At 42.2% G+C, this 27,179-nt stretch overlaps 1 long non-coding RNA gene across 3 annotated transcripts in view; it reads right to left on the reverse strand.

The window, feature by feature from the left end:
- Nucleotides 1-21,275: 21,275 nt before the first annotated feature.
- Nucleotides 21,276-27,179, reverse strand: part of LOC309397471 — a 51,400-nt gene continuing 45,496 nt past the window's right edge. For all 3 annotated transcript variants that reach the window (XR_014176267.1, XR_014176268.1, XR_014176269.1), the window contains one exon: nucleotides 21,276-21,760. This is a non-coding gene — a long non-coding RNA (uncharacterized lncRNA). The remainder of the gene's footprint in view (nucleotides 21,761-27,179) is intronic.

Below are 27,179 nucleotides of genomic sequence, written 5' to 3' on the forward strand. Positions count from 1 at the left end.
CCTGAGCAGAGGGTTGGTCTAGAAGACCTCCGAAGTCCCTTCCAACTCTGTCATTTGGTTATTTTCATTCTGCTTACTGGTGAGGTTAAAGAAGAAAGATTCAGAGGACTTCAAGAACAAGAGAAACATCTGAAAGGAGAGGAGGCTAACCACGCTGGTCCTCTTGTCATAGCTGCCCTGCCATTCAACTTCCTGATCATATCATTCTTCTTGACACTAATAAGATTGTTAACACTCATTTTCCAGTTGGCTGGACATTTTCCATGGCTGTTGTTCTGAGTTTCCTCTGAAAGATGGCTATGTAGTACTAGTTTTAACTGTTCAGTCAAGTATGATTCTTAATACCACTTGATAAAGCCTTGGGAAGGCCAGACTTGAAATACAGCATCCAGTTTTGGTTGCCACGATGTAAAAAAGATGCTGAGATTCTAGAAAGAGTGAAGAGAAGAGCAACAAAGAGGATTAGGGGACTGGAGACTAAAACATGAAGAACGGTTGCAGGAATTGGGTATGTCTAGTCTGATGAAAAGAAGGACTAGGAGAGACATGATAGCAGCGCTCCAATATCTCAGGGGCTGACACAAAGAAGAGGGAGTCAAACTACTCTCCAAGGCACCTGAGGGTAGAACAAGAAGCAATGGGTGAAAACTAATTAAGGAGAGAAGCAACTTAGGAACTGAGGAGAAATTTCCTGACAGTTGGAACAATTAGTCAGTGGAACAGCTTGCCTCCAGAAATTGTGAATGCTCCAACACTGGAAGTTTTAAAGAAGATGTTGGATAGCCATTTTTCTGAAGTGGTGTAGGGTTTCCTGCCTAGGCAGGGGGTTGGACTAGAGGACCTCCAAGGTCCCTTCCAATTCTGTTATTCTATTCTATTCTATTCTATTCTTTGCCTGATGTTACGTATTCCAAAAGAACAATGGATGCATATCTGCTTGTTTATCCCTACACCCACCCACCCACCCATCATCTCTCTATCTTGGGGAACATCAAGACTACAGGAATCCGTTCCCATTTCCTGCCTAGATCTTAAATCTAGATTCTCTGTATTGAGCTGGATCTTGTTTGGGCAGCTTCCTAACCAATCAGTTTCCCTCACCCATGAGCCACTGTCCTTCTCTCCTCCTTCCATCTCCCTCTCTCTCTTTTTCCCTCCCTCCCCTCTCCTTTCCCCCCCCTCCATATCTGGACCCTGTTTTCCTCCTAGAAAATATCCAATGTCACTCAACTGTCCAAAGTGGGTGAACGTGCTGTGAATCCGTAGTTCAATATGCCTCTCTGTAGACACCTGCACTTTACCTGCCAGGTTGTGAAGGCTTTCAGCCAAAGCAAAACAAACAACACCTAACAAACACCCTTCTCCCCCCTACCCTCCTACCCTCATCTAAAATATCTTTGCAGCCTTTTTCACATGCTAGGCAGCAGGGCGGGGGGGGGGGGGGGAAGTAGAACAAAAATCTGTCAGCAACTCATTATTCCAAACCCCTCTTTTCGGATTTAATCTCCAAAATTGATTATTATTATTGTTGTTGTTGTTGTTATCATTTTTAAAAGAAAAAGATAATAGAAAAAGTAATATGTAAGCCTACACTTCACAAATACTTGTTTAAAGATTCCCTAATTATTTTAAGTGCTTTCTCCAGTGCTGGCACTCAAGGAGGCAGCTGGTTTGTGTGATGTCATCCTTTGGTCCTGTTGTCTTGGCAGTAAAAGTTTAGGGTTAAGAAAGGGGTATAATAATGATTAAACCCCAAGTTTGTGGCCATAGAGGCAAACACAGGGAAGACAAAGGAGGTTCCTTGCTCTTTTCCACTATTGAAGCATGGGCATTAGCTTTCCTTATTAGCCCTTTCCTCCCCCACCCTCAAACATTAAACATGGATGCAATTAGCTATCAAGTACTGTAGCCATGTTGTGCTCTGCGATATTAATGGGAAGCACTTTCCTACACAGTGTTCTTCGTAATGGGCTAAACGAGAGCCATGTGTCTACAAAGAGAGAATCAAGAGAACACATTTCCTGTTATCTTTGACTTTGAGAGCCAAAAGAGAGCGAGAATGAACCCAGATCCAAGGAGGTGATCTACTACAATAAAATGCGAGCCTCGGGGAAATTTAGAAAACTCCTAAAGCCATCCGAGCAGGTAATAAATGTTATCCTTCATAAGGTTTTATTTTAGCATGCCTTAGAAAGTTCAGCTTTAAAACATGCTGGGCAAATGAGTGACCTTACCAGATGTTGCACAGAAAGTAGAAAGGGGGGATTCTTCCTTCGGAGGGGGCTCTGATGTTTAGAGTCAAATCTGAAAGCTAAAAAATGAACTTGAGTTAAAGTGGATTGCTTGAGAACGCCAGGGATATGCCCATGTATCAAAGAATGCTTTGATATTGATGATGGACAGACAGACGGACAGACAGACGGACAGACTAGATAGATAGATAGATAGATGATAGATAGATAGATAGATAGATAGATAGATAGATAGATAGATAGATAGATAGATAAGAAATAGAGATGGGTGGTGGAAGGATAGATAGGGAGGGAGGGAAGTAGATAATAGATAGATGATAGATAGATAGATAGATAGATATAGAAAGAAAGAAAGAAAGAAAGAAAGAAAGAAAGAAAGAAAGAAAGAAAGAAGATAGATGATAGATAGATAGATAGATAGATAGATAGATAGATAGATAGATAGATAGATAGATAGATAGATAGATAGATAGATAGATAGATAGATAGATAAATCTAACTTCCTGGGATATTTCATCCAAATTCTAAATCAGATCTTTCTGGACACCGTTTTTCTTATTTTTCTTATTTCAAGATCAGTCATGGTCAGCTTTTTCTTTGATAGTGTAACAATATAACTTTTCAATATCTTTTACAAATTAAATTATGCATACAGATGCAGGTAATTGTTGCAAGCTGCATTTTCAAATATGGGGCAGCAGCATCCCTCTCTCTCTCTCCCCCTCCCTCCCTGTCCCTCCCTTTCTCCCCTTGTCTCTCCATCCTTGTCCCAACAATCTGAGATATCACCTAGATCCAGAATAGCACTTAGTAAAATCTAATCTAATTTAGTTTGCATTTTCTCCTCCACCAGAATTTGATTACAACGCACACGTCGTGTATTCTATATACCAAGCCAACTTGTTTCTGCTCCTTCCCTCATATCGCAACAGGTAAGCAGCCTTAAGGGCTGTCAGGTTGATTATAGCATAGGTTTTTGTGAACTGCAGCCAAACATTATCAGATACGCATTATCAGATGCATGTTTGGTGGCAGGAGTTGGAAGAGCAACAAAATGCCCGGAATGGCAAGAAAGCTCGTTTGGAAATCAACAGTCCTCGCTGGAAACTTACCATTGTAAATCCAAGTAATATTATCCCTACAAGTAGCATCTTCATGCTTGAGGAGAAAGTAGGTTATTTATTCTCAACAGTTTGCTAGGCCCAAATCTGTCAGATTGGGTGAACTGCTTCATATTTTGACAGAATGGTGTTGAGAAAAGGAGAATGAGAGACGAGACGAGACGAGATGTCGATGTTTTGAGAAGAGAACACATCCAAAACTGTATCCAGAAAGATAGCATCCTCTCATCTTAAATATTACTAGGCCTATGATGAGGACCTAGGTTTTGTTCCGATTTTACGGTTTTGTGGTTTTATGCTTTTTGTTTATACTTCTGGAGTTTATTGTTGCTGCGAGCCACACAGAGTTGTGGTTTGTTTGTTTTTAGATGGGCAGCCCCACCGATATTTTACGTAAATAAAAAAAGTACAATGCAAGAGAAACAAGGATAAATTTTCTGACAGCGGGAACAATCAGTCAATGGAACAGAAGTTGCGTTCGGAGGTTGTGGGAGCTTCATCCCTGGAGGCTTTCAAGAAGAGATTGGACTGCCATCTATCAGAAATGGTGTAGGGACTCCTGCTTGGGTGGGGGTTGGACTAGATGACCTACAAGGTGCCTTCCAACTGTGTTAGTCTATTAAAGTTGGGGAGAAATGGCCTCCTTGTTGTGATTGAATGGGAAAAAGGAGACAAACATACAAGGTTCACACTTCCTTCCATGATGGACATGTTTGTGCTGTGTTTAATGCCCATCTCTTCACCTAATAAAGCTGCTCCTTGTTTCCTAAGATCGCCTCTCAACATCTCGGAGTGAGCCACAGTCCTTTTCAAGCATCTCTCCAGATCGGCTTCATTCTTTTGCCTCCTTCAGTTTGGAGAAGCAATAAAATCTTTCACAGGCTGAAGAGTAGGAAAGCACAGCAGAGTCCCTGGTTCATTCAAGAAAGCCTTCTTTTCTCATTTTAATAGGCCGCCTAATTAGAATGTTTATGAGTCCTGAAATTTCTTTTGCCGGGGATGAAAAGGCAGGGTGGCCAATTACGCTGTAGGCAGTGTGTATGTGTGTGTGTGTGTGTGGTGTTTTTTTTTAATCTGGCAGGATTGATTGGGTACTCCCCTACACACACCATTCTTGTCTGTCTCCTTCTATGCAACAGTTTCTCCCAACTCTTTGATTTGAAGTGATGTAGCTTCCAAGTCAAGATTTTACATCAAGCTGTGATTATCCAATAGTTGATTCCTCCCCCTCTTTTAGGGATATAATTCAATACCCCCCTCCCTCCCTCCCTCCCTCCTGCAAATACCAAGAACCAAGAACAGGAATCAGGTGCCTGTAAGGTTTATAACTTCGCTCAACCCACTGGTTAGAGATAAGGCTGAAGACAGAGGCCTTTGAAGGACTTGATTCATTCCTCGCTTTTGTCTTCTCTGGCTCATTCTAGGAGATGAGGTCATTGAAGTCAAGGTAATAAACTCTCCAAAATTCACATGGAAGTTCTCCCCCCATAGAAAACTTCAGGGTGGGGGAATAGAGAGAGAGAGAAAGAAAAAGAAAGAAAGAAAGAACCAGAAGGGGAAAAAAGAAAGGAAGAAAGAAAGAGAAAGCAAAGAAAGAAAGAACAAGAAGGAAAAGAAAAGAAAGGAAGAACGAATTAGCCTATCAGCTATTAGATTTTAAAACTATATAACCCAGACAGACACACAGACAGGCACACATGATCTTCAAAGAAGATGTGGCTAAACTGTGAATTGATGTCCCTTAAACCTCCCCTTAAAAATATTCAAGTCATAACTCAATATTCCGAATGGCTCCGTAATATTCAATTTCAAATTTATGGGCATTTTCAAATAGGACGATTTCCCTCCCAGGTGCAATAAATTTTGGCTGGTGGGGGGGAGTGGAATTGCATATGCCACCTTATCATGACAGTTGCTTTATCTACACAGCTGACTGAAGCCTCGTCACTTTCTATAATCTGAATTCACAAATCAACTGTCTTCTTCACTTCAATGATTATGGGTGATGGGCCTTTCACAAGGCGGAAGGGCACGGGGAAGGAGAGGAGGGGGGCAGCGGATGAAATCTCCCCCAAGTTGACAAGGGTAAGAGATGGAGAGCTGAGGAGAGCCTTCCATCGTGGCCACTGCATTGTATTGTTTTGAGTGATACACAGCAACACAACCCCATCAGCTCTCCCTCTTCTTTTGACCTCAGAAAAATAAATGGGATGAAGTATCGTGGCTTAGGGTGGCTCATTGCATTTAAGCACCAGTAATCATCAGAAGAGATTTCCTGACCCCCCTAAAGGACCCTTTTAGAAATGGGGACAGGGAGAATGCAAAGTTGGGGGCATCTTAAAGACTAACCAACTTTGTTAGCCAATGTTGGTCAAGCGGTTAAGGCACCAGGCTAAAAACCAGGAAATCAAGAGTTCAGGTCCTACCTTAGCCATTGGTCCGTCTGTGTGTGTGTGTGTCTCTGTCTCTGTCTCTGTCTCTGTCTCTCTCTCTCAGCCCAACCCATCTCACAGGATTGTTCTTGCGAGGAAAACAATAGGAGTAAGGTGCATTGGATATATTTACTGTATCTCTTTTGGAGATTCCCATTCCTATTAATTCTTTTTATTTATCTATTAGCTGGATACCAGTGCTTCACGATGGAACTTTATGATCGGACTATGCAGGAGAAATTTGGTTCACCATCCGTTGGCTCGGTGGTCGGTGATTGAAAGACATCAGGGAATATAGCTCCCGCTGCTGAGTCCGGAAACAGTTCCATAGGTGGAAGGCGTAAATATTTTGGTGAGGTACCAACGTTTACTATTGTAAGGAGCTCCAGACCACTCCCGAGTGAAGGAGTGGAACGTCTGCCACTTTGAATTGAGGGAACAGAATGTGAGGCAACTGGCAGTTGGAACAGAGTTCTTTTCAGATGGGGAGGGAGAGTAGAACTCCTTAGTATCAGGAGAATGAGGTGACAACAGAGAATGAGGTGGCTGGATGGAGTCACCGAAACAGTAGACGTGAATTTAAATGGACAGGAAGGCCTGGAGGAACGTTGTCCATGGGGTCATGATGGGCCGGACACGACTTCGCAACTAAAAACAACAACAAGGCTCTTGCAGTAGAAAGAATGGAAAGGGGCTAGTCAGATTTTAGAGCCAGCAGACCACTGGCCACCCAATTTCCCCATCAACTGACTAAACCCAACCGTTTGGTTGATTGGATTGAGTTCATGTCAGTGGGAAACATGGAGAAATTGCAACAGTCAGTTCTTTAAATAGTGTAGCTATCAAGTGCAGCCTAATTTGGCATGTTCCAGCAGTCAGGTGCACTGTTTCCTAATTAAATTATTCAACAAAACATTGACGATAAAGCATTCTGCTAAAACCTAATTAAGAGTGTGATTCGATAAAAGGCCATTCTGCAGTTTTCATTTACATTTTCGAAGATGGAAGGGCCCATTGGGGGAGTAAAGGCTGTGGGGGGGGGAGGGAATGATCCCCCTGTCACTATTTTATTTTATATATATAAATATATATATATATATTTTCATTCCACTTTGCAGGTTCAAATCAAATGTTTCTTTTCATGAGGAACACTTTTTGAAGGATAGAGAGAAGTGTGGCAGATTCAAATCTTAGCAAATCATTCATGATGGGTGGCCCTTTTCACTACTATTACAAGGAAGGGAGAGAGGGTGGAAGGGAGGAGAGAGAAAATGAAAGAGAAAAGGAAGGAAGGATGGAGTCTAAAGAAAGGGAGGTAGGGGAGAGAAAATGAAAGAGAAAAGGAAGGAAGGATGGAGTCTAAAGAAAGGGAGGGACGAGGGAAAGAAAGAGTGAAGAAAAAAGGGAGGGAGGAAGGAAGGAAGGAGAATTTAGCAAAGGCATCATTAAGTGGCCTTCTTAAAGACTTGGCCCATTTTCAAACTACATATGGTCCATAATCTTTTAAAACGTGCAACTCGAGTCTCAATTTAATTATGTAATAGCGCAAATGGAATTACACTGCAGATGAAGTGCTGTGCCTCAGCACAAGCCCAAGCAGAGGCTGAAGCTGAATCGCCTGACCTACGCTGTTTTAATGGGGCTGCTTACATTGCAGAGTTAAACGTGGGTTTATGTCTCATAAGCAAATAGCAAGCGAGATCGGTGTAACATTTCCCAGGCATTGTGGGAAATCCCAGTCTCCGGGTCAAATACCCGCTAGTGGAGCAGGCCTCCTTCAGTGGGAGTTTACCAGCCTGGAGGTGTGTTTTTACCTCCAGGTGTTTGTTGTTTTATAAATTACATCTGCAGAAAAATCAAGATCTAATAAAAAGAAGTCATCTATTGCATAAGCCTCTGGTTGATAAGGGATGTGGTGGCTCAGTGGCTCAGATGCTGAGCTCATCGATCAGCAGTTCAATCAGCAGTTCGAATCCCTAGTACCACCACATAACGGAGTGAGCTCCCGTGACTTGTCCCAGCTTCGAAAGCATATAAAAATGCAAGTAGAAAAATAGGAGCCACCTTTAGTGGGAAGGTAAGAGTATTCCGTGTGCCTTTGGCATTAGGTCATGCCAGCCACATGACCATGGAGACGTCTTCGGCTTTGAAATGGAGATGAGCACTGGCCCTAGAGTCGGGAATGACTAGTACATATGTGCGAGGGTAACCTTTACCTTTACCTGGTTGATAGGAACATCATGCATTTTGACTGTGGTCAACTAATTCTTCTTCCTCTCAATGTTTGCAGGACAAGTGATGTCACCTATGTTACACAGATGGGTATAGGTAGACAGACAGATCGATACACCTTTGCCATTGTGTTGATCACCCAATTTCATTATTTGGTGTTCACATTCTAAGATAAAGTTTGTTCCTAGTTGTTCCCGGCTCTAGGGGGCGGTGCTCATCTCCGTTTCAAAGCTGAAGAGCCAGAGTTGTCCAAAAGCAACTCCGTGGTCATGTGGCTGGCATGACTAAATGCCAAAGGTGTATGGAACGCTGTTACCTCCCCACCAAAGGTGGTTCCTATTTTTCTACTTGCATTTTTACATACTTTCAAACTGCTAGGTTGGCAGGAGCTGGGACAAATAATGGGAGCTCACTCCATTACATGGCACTAGGGATTCGAACCACCGAACTGCCGACCTTTCTGATCAACAATCTCAGCAACTCAGCCGCATCACATTCCAAATCCAGACTTAATTTTCAAGTATGCAAGTGTAGTGTTGAGAACCCGACTTAAATTAAAGACAAGTTTTGATTAGACTGGACTTGGTAGCCAGAATGAACAGACATTCTCCAAAAGGAGAGATAGAAATCCAGCACATCATTTGCTTTGATTTCATGTCATCCTATAATCACGACTCATGGTGACTTTCCAGCTACTTAAAAAAAAATAGTCTGAAATGTATACTGTAAAATTAATGCCTAAGATCATAAAATTCTACCTTAGCAAACACAAAAGACCATTTGATTAACTACAAATAGAAATCCCTAGAGCTAAAAACTGAATAAGGTTCAAGCCACATCAAATTATTTTCCTGCCTGATAAAGCTATTATCACACTTAGAGCATTTACAATGCAGAACTACATTCCTTTGATCATCTTATAAAATTAATTGATCTTGCTTATCTTTTGTACTATTTCAAATTATTTTAATTGAGAATATTAAGAGAAGTAATGGTAACAACTAACGCATTTATTAGCTGCTGACGTTCAGCGCACTAATGTCATTTTCATAATCTGAATTCCTCTAAAACAAAATTCCATTCTTAATGGAATTTACATATAGATCACCCCCAGACACAAATAATTTACTATTACTTTAAGTCCTAAGGGACAGGCAGAAACACTGTGAAAAATCATTCCAGTCATACTTAATTTTAATTATTCTTTCAAATCAGATAAAACCCCCGAAGTTAAATTCTCATAATTAAATAGAAATTAAAAGTTCTAGCAGCCTGATTCTTCCCATTCTAATTTTAAATGCAAATTGGATACAGGAACACAAAGTTGTACCTGTGTCAAAACAATGCTAGAACTCCCACAAAAATTCAGGCGGCTTGTTTAATCTGAAGAATCAAGGTATATTTTCAGTTTGTTGGGTCTTGAATTCTTATTTTAGTATAGTTCTTTTCAAGTCCCAGGACTGAAAAGAACTTAAGAAGTAAGCTGTAAGCTGTAAGTTTCACAAGTTGACTTCTATGTCTGTGTCATCATCAGAAGCAAGATTTGACCCAAGACTCAAGAAAGTATCTGAGATACTTTGCAGGTTCCACCCTCAATCTCTACAAACAGAGGTAATAAATTCTTACCTAAAATTCCAAAATTGTTCTGCAATTAGCTTTAGGACTCCCACCTTTCAAAGACTTCTGATTCTACTATAAAACAGAGTCCAGATGGATTGGAATTGTATAAAGCATATGAAGAATGGTTGCAGGAATTGGGGTACGGCCAGTCTAGAGAAAAGAAGGACTAGGGGTGACCATATTTGAGGGGCTGCCCCCAAAGAAGAGGGAGTCAAGCTATTCTCCAAAGCCCCTGAAGGCAGGACAAGAAGTGATGGGTGGAAAGTAATCAAGGAGAGAAGCAACCTAGAACTGAGGAGAAATTTCCCAATAGTGAGAACAATTAACCAGTGGAACAGAAGTTGCCTTCGGATGTTGTGAGTGCTTCATCATTGGAGGTTTTTTTTTTAAAAAAACCTCTTGTCTCACATGTGCGCCTTGGGCACTCGATCCGGAAAAGGTTAGCTATCACTGGGATCGATCTCCTGCTTGACCAGGGGGATGGACTAGAAGACCTCCAAGGTCCCTTCCAGCTCTAGTCTGATTGTAGACTGCTTGGAGAGATACATTCACTAACTTTTCTCTTTGCTGTTTGTCCCACATGTCCAGGCAAGTCAGAAGGAGGAAACGCACTGGAGTTAATTAGCAATAAACCAGCGAGAATTGTCCGTTTCTTCCCAGTCAGTCCTTTTCGGTGGCTTGTCAGTTTCAGGGAGAATAATTGCCTAGAAATACAATTGTCCAGGAAAACAATGGGGACAAGCAGAATTGCAAAAGCCCTGGTCACAGAGTCATCTGATCAGCCAGGAGCTCATCTCACGCCAGAATGAAGGCCGCATCATTGTCTAATAATCGCCTGAGCCAATCTGACGCCTTAGAAACGCGAGGTGGGCTTTTAAATTACTTCATTATGTGGTTTCATCTTATTTAGAAGCTCGCAGCTACTTCAACGGCTTTATCCTTGGTCTGTTTCCATTTCATTGTCCTCCTTGAATTCTGCCAGCCGTTATGAACAGTGGTTGGTTAAGGGGGAAAGGAAGAGAGAAGGAATTGAAATGAAGAAATGGATATTGTTCTCGGAACAATAAGAGGGCTAATCGAAACGAATTGGTTTTATCCACCAGAAATTCCCCTTACGTCTTTTCAAGCTCAGCTCCATGTTGTTGGGAACGTGGCTAGATACATCCTCATCTTTGTTATCTGCTCCTGTTGGGGTATCACAAAGGTTAATGGAGATTTTTGGGGTGCTTAAAGCTCAGTTGATATAATGATCCAATGAAAACCGATGAATATTGAGTAAGCTGCGCTTAAAGGAGCCTTAAAACCAGGGTACATGCTGGACATAGTGCATTAAGAAGACGCTAACTTCACCCCAGGGGATGCGGTGGCTCAGTGGCTAAGACGCTGAGCTTGTCCATCAGAAAGGTCGGCAGTTTGGTGGTTCAATTCCCTAGCGCCGCGTAACAGAGTGAGCTCCCATTACTTGTCCCAGCTTCTGCCAACCTAGCAGTTTGAAAGCACATAAAAAATGCAAGTAGAAAAATAGGGACCACCTTTGGTGGGAAGGTAACAGCGTTCCATGCACCTTCGAAGTTGAGTTCTGCCGGCCACATGACCATGGAGACATCTTTGAACAGCGGTGGCTTTTCGACTTTCAAACGGAGATGAGTACCACCCCCTAGAGTCGGGAATGACTAGCACATATGTGCGAGGGGAACCTTTACCTTCACTCCATTTGTGCTTTGCTTTCTAGTTTATTCATGTTTCTATTAACTTTTAATGTTTTATATTCCCCCTGTTTTTATGGTGTTGTCATTCCACAGTGAGGTTAGGAGCATAGAAATTTAATAAATAGAAATGGGAAAAACATTCCCATTTTTGCGATGTTGTAAGCCGCTCAAACTCAATGGTAAGATGGGTGGCATAGTATTTTAATAAAGAAAGAAATTATAAGCCTATAATATCTGGGAGGAGACAGTGGAGGATGGGGATCTGACGTGCTATGGTCCATGGGTCCGTGAAGAGTTGCACACAACTTAGTGACTCAACCACAATAATTATGGAAGGTGCGGTCTTCACGTTGAAGGTGTCTGTGGAAGATCTGTGACCAGAAAAGAAGACTTACTGTATATAAATTCTGGCTCTAGAGATGAAACCAGGATATATTTGTAGGAGAGGGTGAGTTCTATCCCATGTTAGGCATAAAAGCCAGTGAGTGACTTTGGGCCAATCACCAGGAGACTGTGAGTTCTAGTCCCATGTTAGGCATGAAATGGCTCAGTGATTTTGGCCTATCACCAGTAGAGACTGAGTTGTAGTCCCATTTTAGGCATGAAAACCGGCTGGGTAACTTTGGGCCAATCAACAAGAGACAGTGAGTTCTAGTCACACTTTAGACATAAAAGCTAAGAATGAAGCAATTACTGGATTAAAATGTTAAACCATCAGAGATTAAAAGTTAAAACTTTAAAAGCAGTATTAACTTGGATAAAAAGACAAGGTGGAGCCGGGATCTTCTCCTAATCTATTAAGGTAAAGGTAAAGGTTCCCCTCGTACATACATGCTAGTCATTCCCGACTCTAGGGGGCGGTACTCATCTCCATTTCAAAGCCGAAGAGCCAGCGCTGTCCGAAGACGTCTCTGTTGTCATGTGGCTGTCATGCCTCAATGCTGAAGGTGCACAGAACGCAGTTACGCTCCTACCAAAGGTGGTCCCTATTTTTCTACTTGCATTTTTACATGCTTTCGGACTGCTAGGTTGGCAGAAACCGGGACAAGTAACGGCAGCTTACCCCGTTACGCGGCGCTAGGGATTCGAACCACCGAACTGCCGACCTTTCTGATCGACAAGCTCAGCATCTTATAATGAGGGCCTCAAAGCAGCTGGCAAAGGTTTCCAGGTTCTTTCGGAAGGCCAAGAGGGTGGGGGCAGATTAGTGTTATTGTATAATATACGTATTATTGCTGGGCTCAGTAGCTTCCCCAGTGGCTTCCCCAGTGCGCACAAACCTCTTTGGCCTCAGCTGATCCATTGCTTTTTACCTACCCAGAGTCATATTAACCGGTCATGGGAGACCTCCAGGGCAAAAGCCAACTCCTGTGGCTAAACAGGCATTTTACTGTTCCCTTCCACACGGGCCCTTAATGTGAAAAGAGGGCAATGAATTTGGTTTCTCTCAATTAATTACCACGGGGCCAGCTCGAGTGAGGGGAGAGATATCTGCTGGTCTCTCCATTGCATGCCATTTTTAATTCCATTCTAGACTAATTACAGCATGGTACTTAAAGATTACGACCGATTAATAATGTTCTGGAGTGCTTTCCTTTGCTTCTTTCTTGCTGCCAGATGGAGCAGTGTAGATTAGTCACTGCTCCATAATCAGCACACACAGTGGGGGGGACAGGGGGGGAGTGTTATGCACCCTTGGCTGACCTGCTTTGATGAACCTTGTGCATTATAAACCAGCTCCACAATGAAGGTTGAACTTCCATTTGTCTTTCCAGAGATGCAGAAAGAACAGGGGTACTATTTCTCTTCCCACCCACCCCACCCCCAAATGGTTATTTTAAGAATCCTCAATATTTTGGGACGCGCAGCTCAGTGGCTAAGATGCTGAACTTGTCGATCAGAAAGGTTGGCAGTTCAGTGGTTCAAATCCCTAGCGCCGCATGATGATTCTTGATGAATGTATCTTGTCTTTTTATGCACTGAGAGCATCTGCACCAAAGACAAATTCCTTGTGTGTCCAATCAGACTTGGCCAATAAAGAATTCTATTCTATTCTATTCTATCCCTATTCCTATTCCTATTCCATTTGATATAGTATCTTTTCTATTCTATTCCTATTCCATTTGATATTTCTATTCTATTCTATTCTATCCTATTCCTATTCTTATTCCATTTGATATATCTATTCTATTCTATTCTATTCCATTTGATATTTCTATACTATATTCTAGCCCTAACTCTATTCCATTTGATATATCTATTCTATTCCTATTCTTATTCCATTTGATATATCTATTCTATTCTATTCTATTCTATTCTATTCTATTCTATTCTGCATTCTATTCTATTCTGCATTCTATCCTATCCTATCCTATTCTGTTTGTGTGTGTATGTGTGTGTGTGTGTCTATGTCTGTGTATACACATACATACACACATACATACAACATACTGCAATGGTAGAGAAAATGGCAGGGAGCTGGCATTATGATTATTTTCAACGCCAAGCAAGTCCAATATGAAAAGTTTGCACAAATAGAAATGTGTGGCAGAGCGAGTCTTCACCCATTTGCCTCCAGATAAATAGATGTTTTGGATTAGCCACCCTGTTATGACAGCTGTGAAATAGCCTCGGGGTAGCCACAGAATGAATGCAACCTCAAAAAATTTGCCAGCTCTGTTTTTAGAAGGTTTCCTATATGCTGGGTCTCTATGCATCCTCATGTTTAAAAGTTTGCATCCCCTACAAGGGAGAACTGGGGAAATGTCCCTCTCTTCGGTCTCTGCCATCTTCCACTCAGTTTAACAGATTGACAGAGTTGTGAAGGGACCTTGTAGGTCATCTAGTCCAACCCTCCACCCAAGCATGGGACCCTACACCATTTCTGACAGATGGCGGTCCAGTCTCTTCTTGAAAGCTTCCATTGGTTGATTGCTCTCACTGCTTGGCACAATTGCCATCTATTTTTGATAGTCGTCATGTCACCCCATGGCCTTCCCAACCGGCTCCCAATGAGCAGAGTCAATGGGAGAAGCCAAGTTTGCTTAATGACCCTTGTGATTCACTTAATGTCCACAGCAAACAAGGCTGTAAAACCGGGTGCCAACTCACTTCACAACTGCCTCCATTAGCGATGGCCCCAATTGTCGCAAGGCGAAGATTTATCTTAGAACCCAATACACTACTCTCAGCTGCCAAATGTGCATTTTAGGCATTAAAAATTTCTCCCGATTTCTCCCAAAACGAAGCTACTCTGATGGACAGGAGCGAATCAACCTGCCCACTTCCCTGAGGAAGTTCCCCCGAAGGCATTTCTTGGAGTAGCTACTGCCAGATAATATTTAGAGTTTTTTTTTTTGCAAGCATGAATTAAGGACAGCAATTAAGACATCCTGGAAGGAAAACTGTCGGAGAACTGACCCACATCTAAGAGAGACAGTTAGCAAGCGCGCTTCTAATGATGGACTCTCTCTAGTGTGAAGGAAAAGCAGGTTGAACTGCGTAAATGCAGAGAAGATATTTATTACCTCTTAGCCAGTTAATCCTTGTCAACCCTAATCTGTATTATGCTGTTTCTAATGGCAGGTGTGTTCCTAATTCATTAAACAAGGCAAAGCAGCTCATTTGGGGGGGGGGGGGATTTCTTGCAGTGAACAAATGCCACTAGCTATATCTCCTGAAAGTGACAGGCCAAAACAATCTTTTAAAGGTTCTGAGATGCCACCTTCGCTCAAAACCCCCCCAAATGCACAACCGTTGATGGAATACTGGCTCACCAGAAGAGAATTGAACTGAAAATATCCCTCACTTCCTCTTTCTATTAACAGAAGATTCTGCTGTGATATCTTAATTACAAATAATATTGACCAATGCCCAGTTTGAGTCTTGAAATTTATCTTTTGCCCCATAGGTATCCTAAGGTAAAGGTTTCCCTCGCACATATGTGCTAGTTGTTCCCGACTCTAAGGGACGGTGCTCATCTCTGTTTCAAAGCCAAAGAACCAGCGCTGTCCGAAGACGTCTCCGTGGTCATGTGGCCGGCATGGCTAAATGCTGAAGGCGCATAGAACGCTGTTACCTTCCCACCAAAGGTGGTTCCTATTTTTCAACTTGAATTTTTACATGCTTTTGTATTGCTAGGTTGGCAGAAGCTGGGATAAGTAACGGGAGCTCACTCGGTTATGCGGCGCTAGGGATTCGAACTGCCGAACTGCTGACCTTTCTGATCGACAAGCTCAGTGTCTTAGCCACTGAGCCACCGTGTCCCTATAAGTATCCTATAAGACCCCTAACTACCCCTATATGCTCCATCTGTGGAGATTCTTAAGAAGAGATTGGATAATCATTTCTATGAAATGGTATAGGGTCTCCTGCCTGAGGAGGGGGTTGGACTAGAAGACCTCCAAGGTCCCATCCGACTCTGTTGTTCTGTTCTGTTCTATATATATACATATATAGAACATACACATAAATGCACAGACAGTTGTCTCAAAACCCAATCAAATGCTTCAATATTTGACATGATGTAGTGGATCAAGCTAAGGCAGTATATAAGTCTACGTGCTATTACTATTACTACAACAGCACTGAAAAAAGTGATTTATGACCATTTTTCACGCTTACAACCATCCTCATTGTCACGGGATCAAAATTCCGAGGCTTGGCAACTGGCATGTACAACTGCAATGATTCACTGATCAACCGTGGCCAGAAAGGTGGTAAAAAGTGGGCAAAACTCTCTTAATAAATGTTTCACTTAGCAACAGAGAGCTCAGGGTCAACTGTGGTCGTAAGTCAAGGACTATGCCAATTATCCAACCCAAACTTACTGGCGAGGCAGGTGATGATCCATCAACCCCGGTGGATGGATTCAGATTGTGGCATCTTAGCAAATAAACTGTTTCAGAAATAAAAAGGGTATTACTGCAAGCAATTCCCTGGTCAATTGTTTGATTTATGGTTATTTTAATAAGTGCGCAGACACATCGCCTTCCGCATGAACGGGGGGGGGGGGGGAACTCCGGCAAATGTTGTACTTTAACTCAATTACAAAGACTTAAGATGTATACACAGGGAAGTGGGTGGCATTTTTTAAACTTATAATCCATTAAAAGCAAGTAATGAAGGGGAAGGATTTATGAGGTGTATAAAATTATACATTGAAGGGTATATGGCCATGGGAGGAGGGCAGGGTTTTTTTTTTTTAATCACATAAGGTAGGCGATTAATTGCTTTTACCAATTCACGCACTACCCTATTCATTAACATAATAACCTCTTGAGAATGTGTCCTACGTGCTAATAATATTAATTGCATTTGGATTAATGAACAACATCCATGCTAGGTTCCCAGGGGAAACATGATGTCCCTTATACAGCCTGGCCACTGTTATCCCAGTTTGTTGAAGCTAACATGGGAAGTTGGAATTTTTTCTCACTCTCTCTTTCTCTCTCTCCCTCCCTCCCTCCTCCTCTCTCTCCTTCTCTCTCTCTCTTCCCCCTGCCTCCCTCCTTCTCCCCTCCCCCCTCCCTCCCTCCCCCTTCTTCCCCCTCCCTCCTTCTCTTTCCTTTTCTTCCTCCCACCCTCCCTCCCCTCTCTCTCTTTCTGGGGTGGAGGGGTCAGAGAAACATTTAGCAGCATTCTTGGGGTTTAAATTTCTATCTTACTGAATACCCCCCCAAAAAAATGTATTATAGCTATTATCATTAGAGTATCTGCAAATAAAATTAGGAAGAGGGTGGCAGAAGATTCTGCTATGATACCTTAATTGCAAATACTATTAACCAATGTCTAGTTTGAATCTTGAAATATATGTTTTGCCCCATAGGTATCCCATAAGGTATCTAACTATTCCTATATGCTTTATCAGTGGAGTTTTTAAAGAAGAGATTGCACCACCATTTGTCTGAAATGGTAGTTCTCCTGCCTGAGCAGGGGGTTGGACTAGAAGACCTCCAAGTTCCCTTTCAACTCTGTTGAAGATGAAAACCTCCCGTGTTGGAGCACCCACAATTTCTGGAGGCAAGTTGTTGCACTAGAGGCAAGACTGCAGGTCAAATCAGGTTAAATCTATGTCTTCCTTCCTTCCTTCCTTCCTTCCTTCCTTCCTTCCTTCCTTCCTTCCTTCCTTCCTTCCTTCCTCCCTTCCTTCTTTCCTTCCTTCCTTCCGCCTTGTTCAAAACCTACCAACACTGCCAATTTCTTGGTTGGAAGCAAACAGATGGCTATATTTGTTCAGCTTTAGCGTCCTAACCAGTTTTCTACTGCGATTCTATCTGAGGATGAATATGGCTAGATCCTTTGCATTCTAGATCCACACCTAGCAGAATGTTTAAGGAAACCCCTCATTTGATCTGCCTACAGTAGTTTTCTTGGATCAGGATGGAAAATATGAAGTAACCTTACATTTCACCAGATGGGGAGAGGAAGAAGGATTAAAACCCAGCTATGCTACTTTTTAAGAGGGAAGGAAAACAACTCCTACTGTGAAATATTTTTTTGAAAATATTCAGCTTTTCAAAGAAATAATAATAGGAATAGCACTTAGACTTATATACTGCTTCACAGTGCTTTACAACCCTCTCTAAGCGGTTTACAGAGTAAGCATCTTGCCCCCCAATAATCTGGGTCCTCATTTTACTGAGCTCAGAAGGTTGGAAGGCTGAGTTAAATTTGAGTCAGTTGGGATCGAACTCCTGGCAGTGGCAGAATCAGCCTGCAATACTGCATTCTAACCACTGCACCACCAAGAAAAGAAGGAAGGAAGAAAAGAAGGAAGAAAGGAAGGAAGGCAGGAAGGCAGGAAGGCAGGAAGGACTGACTAGCAATAGCACTTAGACTTATACACCGCTTCACAATGCCCTCTCTAAGCAGTTTACAGCCTCTTGCCCCCAACCAACGGGATCCTCATTTTACCGACCTTGGAAGGACGGAAGACTGAGTCAACCATGACACATGGGATTTGCTCCAAAGAAGTTGGGTGGACTCCATAGCAGCTGGGTTCTTGCTGATGAAATTATTATTGCTCTTGTGAAGATGTCATGGCTTACATCGTTCCTTTCTTCCTTTTCCCCCTTCCTCCAAAATAGCTTTGATGTTTTCACACAGCGCATGGGGGGACAACCAAAAACCCATTTCGCTCAGCTCGCTCTATCATTAAAAAAACATTTCAGCCTTTAAACCTTTCTTCATTAAAACAACTTTCACAACCTTTGGGAAGGGAGGGGAGACTTGTCCGGCTTCAACCACATTAAAAGGCATCTCGTAAACGTTTAATATGCCATAGTAAAAGTTGCATGCCACCATACCAGAAGTGTGCTGACATATTTTATTGTCCCAAGAAAAGGAGGAGGAGGAGGAAGTGAAAGATGCTGCTTGTTTGGATAAAAGCATTTAGCTGATGTCTACTGATGCGGTCAGAGCGAAATTTGTGAGCAAAGACACATGGAATCTAGCCAATAAAACGAAAGGAAAAGAACTGTGGGGTTTTTGTGTGTGTAAATGTCTACACAACAGAGATAGAGTTTCTTAGTCATCCAGGTCACAGTTGTCCCAAAGGGGCTTTTCCAAAACGCAACTGGACTTTCTTGCTTTTTTTTCCCCTTGAAATCATCTCACTTCTCATCCAAGAAGTAAGTGTGTGTGTCTGTGTGTGTGTGTGTAATACAGTGTTTCTCAAACTTGGCGACTTTAAGTCCTGTGGACTTCAACTCCCAGAATTCCCCAGCCAGCTATGCTGGCTGGGGGATTCTGGGAGTTGAAGTCCACAGGACTTAAAGTCGCCAAGTTTGAGAAACACTGGTGTAATACATATTATTATCTACTGATAGAAGAGAATACATGAGAATCAGAGTTGACCTGTGAGGTCCTTGTTTCCCTCTGGGCTTGGTTGTTTCCTTGCAGTTGTTTCATTCCTAAACTAGGTAACATAATCAGTGCTAGAAGGGGGTGGTGTTTGCAGAGAAGAACGGAGGGGGGGGGGACCAGTGGTAGGATTCAAATAATTTAACAACCGATTCTCTGCCCTAATGACTGGCTGGGTGGGCGTGGCCATGGTGGGCATGGCTAGGCGGTTTGTCAGGCAGCACTCGGCATCCTGCACCCCCATGGGAGAAAAAATGGGCCATGGGGGGGCCCTGACACCCATTTTGAGCCTAGTACGCCTCCCTACAGCCTTCTGGAAGCAAAAACAGGGCATGGGGCGAAAAAATTCCTGGAAAGAGCGGGGCAGGAAGGGGCAGGGGCAGCCATCAATTTAACAACTGATTCGCTCGAAGCAGCTGAATCCCACCACTGAAGAGGAGGAGGAAGAGGAGGAGGAGGAGGAGGAATTTGCCTGCAATTTGGCAGTTCAAATCTCACCAGGCTCAAGGTTGACTCAGCCTTCCATCCTTCCGAGGTGGGTAAAACGAGGACCCAGATTGTTGGGGCAAGAGGCTGACTCTCTAAACCATTTAGAGTGGGCTGTAAAGCACTGTGAAGCGGTATATAAGTCTAAGTGCTATTGCTATTGAATTATTCATCAAGCACCCCAGTCTTCTGCTCAAACTATCCTAACAGCTGCCTCCAGCCATCTCCTAAAGATAGTTGAAGTCCTTAAGAGCTTAATTTTTATATATATATTTTAAAAAGGTTAAGCTAGGCTAAGCAGAGTGATACGAGGAAATTTACTTTACACTTAGCTGGAGGAATGACCTTTAGTGACATCCAGTCCTTGTTCCCTCCTGCAGGTAGGCTCCTTGGCCCTCCAATCTCTCCCACCCACCCTTTTCCTCCCCTTTTCCTTACAGAAAATAAATTAAAAAGGTGTGACCTTGCTCAGGGCTGACAGAGAAAATGAGGTACATCTTGTTGCGAGCCGGAGAGCCTATTTGAAACATGGTTTGTTCAATTTGAAAGGCTGCTGCTCAGCTAAGATCTGGGCCGCCGATAAAGGCCGCCGCATGAAAAGAAGAGAAACATTTCCAAGAGACCAAATTAAACGGCGAACATTGGAAACCCAATTCAGCTACACAGCGCATGCTTTTGTGCCCTGAGTTATCGCGGGACTCATCAGCCACACCTTGTCTCTCCCCCCCCCCCCCGTGCACCAAGAGACGCTCTCTCTCTCTCCACTTGGCACACAAAGGCCTGTCGTGTCAAAAGATTGATGGGAATCGTGCCCTGATAAGGATCGGAGGACACATGGTTCTCCTTTTCCTCGTGCGACAGGTCACAGCTCAAATTTAATAAGCCACTCCGGCCTGAAACCCTGTACCAAAAGTCATGACAAAAGTCCCTGTTTTTGACAGCTGGTCAGCTCGATATTTTGCATTTTTTGCTCACCATACATTTCTTCCCAGCATCTCTCTATTTCTCTACCCCCATCAAATACCTCCTATTTCTTTCCCCATTTTGAAAATGTTCAACGCGAGTCAAGACGTTCTTAGTACTCATAGGAGAAGCCTTCTTCTTCCTTGGGGGCTTTTGAAGAAGTTTCCAGCTGAGGGTGGGTATGTGGAAAGTCCCTCGTTCTTCTCCTTGGAACCACACATGGCTGGTTTAAGGTTAGACCTATAGTGCCAGCAAGGCTGAATTGAATGAACAAGTGGTTTGAGTAAAACAATTCCCAAACTTTATTCTGTGTATTCAGTTAAACTAAGGGTTTAACTGATGATACAGATAGAGATGGAGAGGGGGAGGGGGAGAGAGGGGGGAAAGTTAGATGATAGATGAGAGAGAGAGAGATGAGATAGATAGATAGATGATAGATGGGTGGATAGATGGATAGATGGATAGATGGATAGATAGATGATTGGATAGATGGATGGATGGATGGATGGATGGATAGATAGATAGATAGATGATAGACGATTGGATAGATGGATAGATGGATAGATGGATAGATGGATAGATGGAGGGATGGAGGGATAGATGATACACGATTGGCTAGATGAATGGATGGATGGATAGATAGATAGATAGATAGATAGATAGATAGATAGATAGATAGATAGATGAGAGATAGAAATGATAGAGGTAGAGACAAAAAGAAAAAGGGAGAGGGAGAGAGAGGGAGATTTATTTCAGTTGTTGGCATCTATTTCTAAATAAATACTAACAAGTCCTGATACAACTTTGCATATAATGATGGGGTTCAGTCACCGAATGATTTAACTCCAGAGACATCTACTGACACCCCCATCCACACCTTATCTTTAATGTTTATACCGCTACGCCCGTCCAGAAGGCTTATAATAAGGCCATTCTTCTAAGAAGCCACATCTACTTCAAAGGCAGCATGGGAGAGTTAAGGAACCTCGAAACTTCTTGAAGTGATTTTCCGTAAATGTGCTTATGACAACCATCTGAATCCATTCGTCTTAGATGCCTACGTGCGGTTTTATTATTTTTATCTGAAAGGGAAGGACAGCCAGGGTATTAACCAAAACAGTGAAATATTTGGATGAAGTCATAGACAATAAATAACGGGAATCAAAGGCAGAAGATGGCAGCAATAGCTCTCAGGGTGGTATCACTCCGTGATAAAGACATTGTGAGGAATGTTTCAATCTTGTTCAGATCAAGGCAACAGGGTGACTGTACTTGGTGCGGGAAATCCCGACTCAGAATTTCTTGTTATAAACATTAAAGGTGATTTGGAGGATTGGATCCCAAACTTGCTGCATATTGAGATCTAGGTTGTTTTAGAATGGAATAACTGAGTTGTAAGGGACCTTGGAGGTCTTCTAGTCCAACCCCCTGCTTAGGCAGGAAGGCCTACACCACTTCAGACAAATGGATATCCAATCTCTTCTTTAAAACTTCCAGTGTTGGAGCATTCACAACTTCTGGAGGCAAGTTGTTCCACTGATTTATTGTTCTAACTATCTTTCTCCTCAGTTCTAAGTTGCTTCTCTTCTTGATTAGTTTCCACCCATTGCATCTTGTCCTGCCCTCAGGTGCTTTGGAGAATAGCTTGACTCCCTCTTCTACTCTCTTCAAGGATGAAAAAACAGTCCAGTTGCCTTTTGAAAAAACATCTACAATCAACACCATCCTTGTTTAATGGCTTGAGGTTCCTGAGGTTTCTTCTTCAGTGACAGACGTTACTGGAGTCTCCTCTTCAGAGCACGAGGCCTGGGTAGATTAATATGGAGGATAGACTGTTACCCAAGCAGCAGATCTCCCCTCTCCACATCCCTGAAATAATCCAACAGAAGGGCAGAGCTGATACGATTGCTTCCAGCTGTGTCGCAGGAGTTACCAGAACGTGGTTGTACACAGTCACGAACTGCTTCCGGGACTCCGGCTCCGGATTTTGCCTGGAGGTTGACTCCTGAAGCCTTTTCCAGTAGTGGATGCAGCCACAAGGCAGTGGAGGTTTGTAATCAGAGTTTCTCTTCTCCTAGAAGATGGTCCTGCCGCTTGATCTGCCGTTGGGGCGTAGAGCCCTCTTCCGCCTTCAGAACCGTTGACCATCTTCTCCTGTAACCCTGGAAAGGGGCCCTTACGAGGTGCTCCCAGCCGGGCCAGCTGGACCAAGGTTTTTTAAGGAGGTGTTACTCCTCCATCACTCACCCTTTGTCCTGGCTTGTGACAGGCAGAGCCTGGCTTCCCAAACGTTGGGCCCAGGATGGCGGGTTTAGCAATTGTGTAGATTGGAATATATATGAAATGAAAAGAAGAACCAGGGGAGACATGATAGCAGTCTTCCAATATCTCAGGGGTTGCCACAAAGAAGAGGGAGTCAAGCTATTCTCCAAAGCACCTGAGGGCAGGACAAGAAGCAATGGGTTGAAACTAATCAAGGAGAGAAGCAACCTAGAACTGAGGAAAAAATTCAGTTGGAACAATTAATCAGTGGAACAGAAATTGCCTCCAGAAGTTGTGAATGCCCCAACACTGGAAGTCTTTAAGAAGATGTTAGCCATTTGTCTGAAATGGTATAGGGTTTTCTGCCTAGGCAGGTGGTTGGACTAGAAGACCTCCAAGGTCCCTTCCAACTCTACTATTGTATTGTATTGCATTGTATTGTGTGTGTGTGTATGTATACACACATACACACACACAAACATATGTACATATTCTGGCATTGACTTTTGAGATGACCCATTTAAAAGCAGAATATCACAAAATAGCATAAAACTGAAGAAAACATTTTGCCTCTCTTTCATATTTTAGAGAGTGAATTTTTGTACACGTCTAATTAAAAAAAATGGGGGAGGGAGGACTATCCTGCACCTAGAGATGGGGCCGGATTGGGAGGGCAAGGGGGAGAGATAAAAGTATACTAGCTGATCTGTATGTAGCTGAAAGAGGAGAATCAACCAGGAAGGTCAAACTGACCTCAAAGATTCAGAAAACCAGACCCTTGAAATTCTAAACCGTATAAAGAGCAATGACTTCAAGGCACAAAGATAGAGGAGGATTAAGGTAAGTGTCCTACCTAAAAAAACCTAAGAAAACAAAGATTAGTGGTTTTTTTTAGTGTCCGTGGGTATTTTTAAAGGGCTGAAAACAGAAAGGCAGGTTTTATCTCACCCCTCGGTTCAGGGAAAGGTGGGGGGCAAAGGACCCATTGAAGCTCATATTTAAAAGGAAACTTTAAATAATTAAGGAACAAGAAGGCTCTTTCCCTATTTTGTGGGCGAGGGACTGTCACTGAAATTAACTACCCATTGATCAATGAGGGTTCAGTCTGTGTCTTCAGGTCCTAACTTCAAGACTCCCAGTCTTCAGGCTCCCAGTCTCAAAAGGGACAAACTTTTCCCAAAGTCTCCATAAATTTACGATTCATGTTCAGAAGCTTGGAAGCAATTTTCCCATGTTCTCCGATGTGCGGGATTCTTGGAACTCTCTGAGCTTGATTGTTTTCTTGCAGATGCTTCATTTTAACAACTAGGTAAAATCATCAGTGCTAGAAGGTGCTAGCATTTGTAGAGAAGAGGAGGAGGAGGAAGAGGAGGAGGAGGACTACTATGGGTCATTGATGTTCTCTGACCTTGGTTGTTTTCTTGCAACTGTTTCATGACCCAACGAGGTAACATCATCAGTGCTAGAAGGGATTCCTTCCTAACACTGATGATGATACCTAGGTGGGTCATAAAGGTCTGCAACAAAACAGCCAAGTTCAGAGAGCATCAAGGACCTCACAATTCAACCCTGAGCTACAAGTAATCTCTTCTATTGGTTGTTCCAGAGTTGGTTCAAAGCAGAACTTACTTAACAATGCAGAGCTGAGAAAAAATATCTTCCAATACAAGGCCACAACAATATGTCCAATCCCAATGACTCATGAGCATTTAGACTCTCCCAATTCTTTGGAGACTTGGAGACTTGGGACTGCTGATCATGTCTAGATGTATCCTCAAATCATAGCTCTTTGCCTCTCAGCTCCAATCACATCCATTTTCAGTTAGGGTCTGAGAAGAAATCCATTGTCTTCCCAGTTTATGCAAACGTATCAGTGAGTGTTACTGGAGCCGATGCCCAATTTAGAATACAGACATTGGGATCTGATGTTTTCTGAATATTGTGAAGCGGGCTCCAATGGAGATGGTCTCTCATTTAATTTCTAGCTGGAATTTGTAAATGTGACGTTCTATCCTGAATCTTTGCTTCATTAAAGTTTGCATCTCTTTTGAATTGTTAACTATGCTTCGCTTATCCTGATCTGTCCCACAAAATCATGGCTATGAAATGCCCAAGGTGCAAAAAAATTTTCCCTTTTTCTTATTTATGAAAGCTTTTATCTTTGTCACCGTAGTTCAGCCTTACTTGTTGCATACAATTAAGCTTCCCAGACACCAGCCTTGGCCTGTTCACATCTCATAGGCTGCAATTATGCTTTAACTGTTAAGAATAAGCTATCCCCCAGGAGCTAATTACAGGGGGGGTGGGGAAATCTCATCATCTCTCACACATATAGGAAACAGACAAACAAATCCTTCAAACACAAAATGTTCAAGGGATTGATTTGGGAAGTTACAACAATCAGTTTGGTTAAGTTAATTATTAATCTGATTCCTGAACTAGTTGCATGAGATAATTATGACAACAAGAGTCACACGCATTTGTGGAGATGTACTCATTCATGTCTTGAAAGCCAGAACTTTTCACTGATTATAATAAAGATCTAACAAACAAACTTTAATTAAAAGGAAATGGAAGTATGAAAACCGCATCAGAAGACAGAGGGTGATAGATCATTACATTGCTAGAATTTCTAATCAACGTTAACCTAGATGGCATCATGTTCACTCTCTGTTGTACACATTGTAAGATCCCCCTGGCACCTACACACATTGCAAAATAAAACCCCACAATGGAATTGAGGGCTGTGAAAGTACTATGAAGTGGTATATACGTCTAGGTGCTATTGCTATATTCAGGTATGAGGTCAGTCCATCTTGAATAGAGTAGAGTAGAGTAGAGTAGAGTAGAGTAGAGTAGAGTAGAGTAGAGTAGAGTAGAGTAGAGTAGAATAGAATAGAACAGAATAGAATAGAACAGAATTAATGGGCAAGTGTGATCAGACACACAAGGAATTTGTCTTTGGGGGATAAGTTCTGAGTGTACATTTAAAAAAAAACATTCATCAAGAATCATAAGATACAACACTTAGTGATAGACATAGGATATGCAATCAACGTAAACCATATTAGGAAACTAAATAAAACAATAGGAATTGTAAAGATACAAGCAACAAGGTTATAGTCATAAGTGGAAGGACATAGGTAATAGGAAGGATGAGAAGAAGAATAACAATACTGTTTTAGTAAATAGTCTGACAGTGTTGTTTAGCAGAGTGATGGCATGTGGGGAAAAAAACTATCCATGTGTTCAGTTGTTCTGGTGTGCGGTGCCCTATAGCGTCGTTTTGAGAGTAGGAGTTGAAACAATGTATGTCCAGGATGTACTATGTACTATGTAATATGCAGGGCACCAACAGCAGGAGAAGAAGTAAGATATCTCGAGCTCCAAATCATGACCTTCCTAGATTCATCTGTTGGACCATCTTATCAGACACAATGCTTGGAAGATGGAGCTAGGTTTGAGCCAGCAGGACTGTTCTCAAGTACTTGTAATTTAGGGATATTCTTCATGGTTTCAAACCAAACCTGACCCAACCTTTATATCACATCATTTCCAGGATAAAGGCCAGGGATAAATCTGAGACCTTCTGCATATGATGTTTACTTCACTGAGCAAATGATTCTTCCTTTAAAAAAAATCATAACATACTAAATTAAGTTTCTCCCTTAAACAAATTCGTTCCTTAAAGTAAGTAAAATATCTAATGCCAGGGCAGAGCGTAGGTTGATTTAACCTTGGGAAATCTGATTGTTAATAGATCTTGAGATACCAGGAAGATTTCCTTTCCCCCCAATTAAATCTGCTTCTTCAGTGAAGAACTAAAGCTGGGAATGTCTACAAACCAAAGTCTGTTTTGTTCCTTACAAAAGATTCCAAACACGCTTAGAATTTAAGAGTTAGAACTGTTTATTCAGTTTAAAAAAACCTATATCCAATACCTTGTCGGAGTTTACAATTTATAAAATTACAGTCTCTGTTGTAGAAGTGGGGGCGGGGGAAAATCTCTAAATCTGGATATTTGGGCAAATGAACCATAGCGGTGTTTATATTTTATTTTACTCCTCCAGCTGTTTAATCAGAAATATGAATAATGGCTCCAAAGCAGAAACCTGACTCCTTCCCACCGATATCATAGTTTGGGAAATTTAGTTATAGCTTCCGATTGTCAACCAATTACGGAATATTTTGCTCTTTTTCTTTTTTTTCTTTTTGGTAACGTTATGACTGAATAAGTGT

This window comes from Natrix helvetica, assembly GCF_964273705.1.
Source record: "Natrix helvetica genome assembly, chromosome: 10".
NCBI lineage: Eukaryota > Metazoa > Chordata > Lepidosauria > Squamata > Natricidae > Natrix > Natrix helvetica.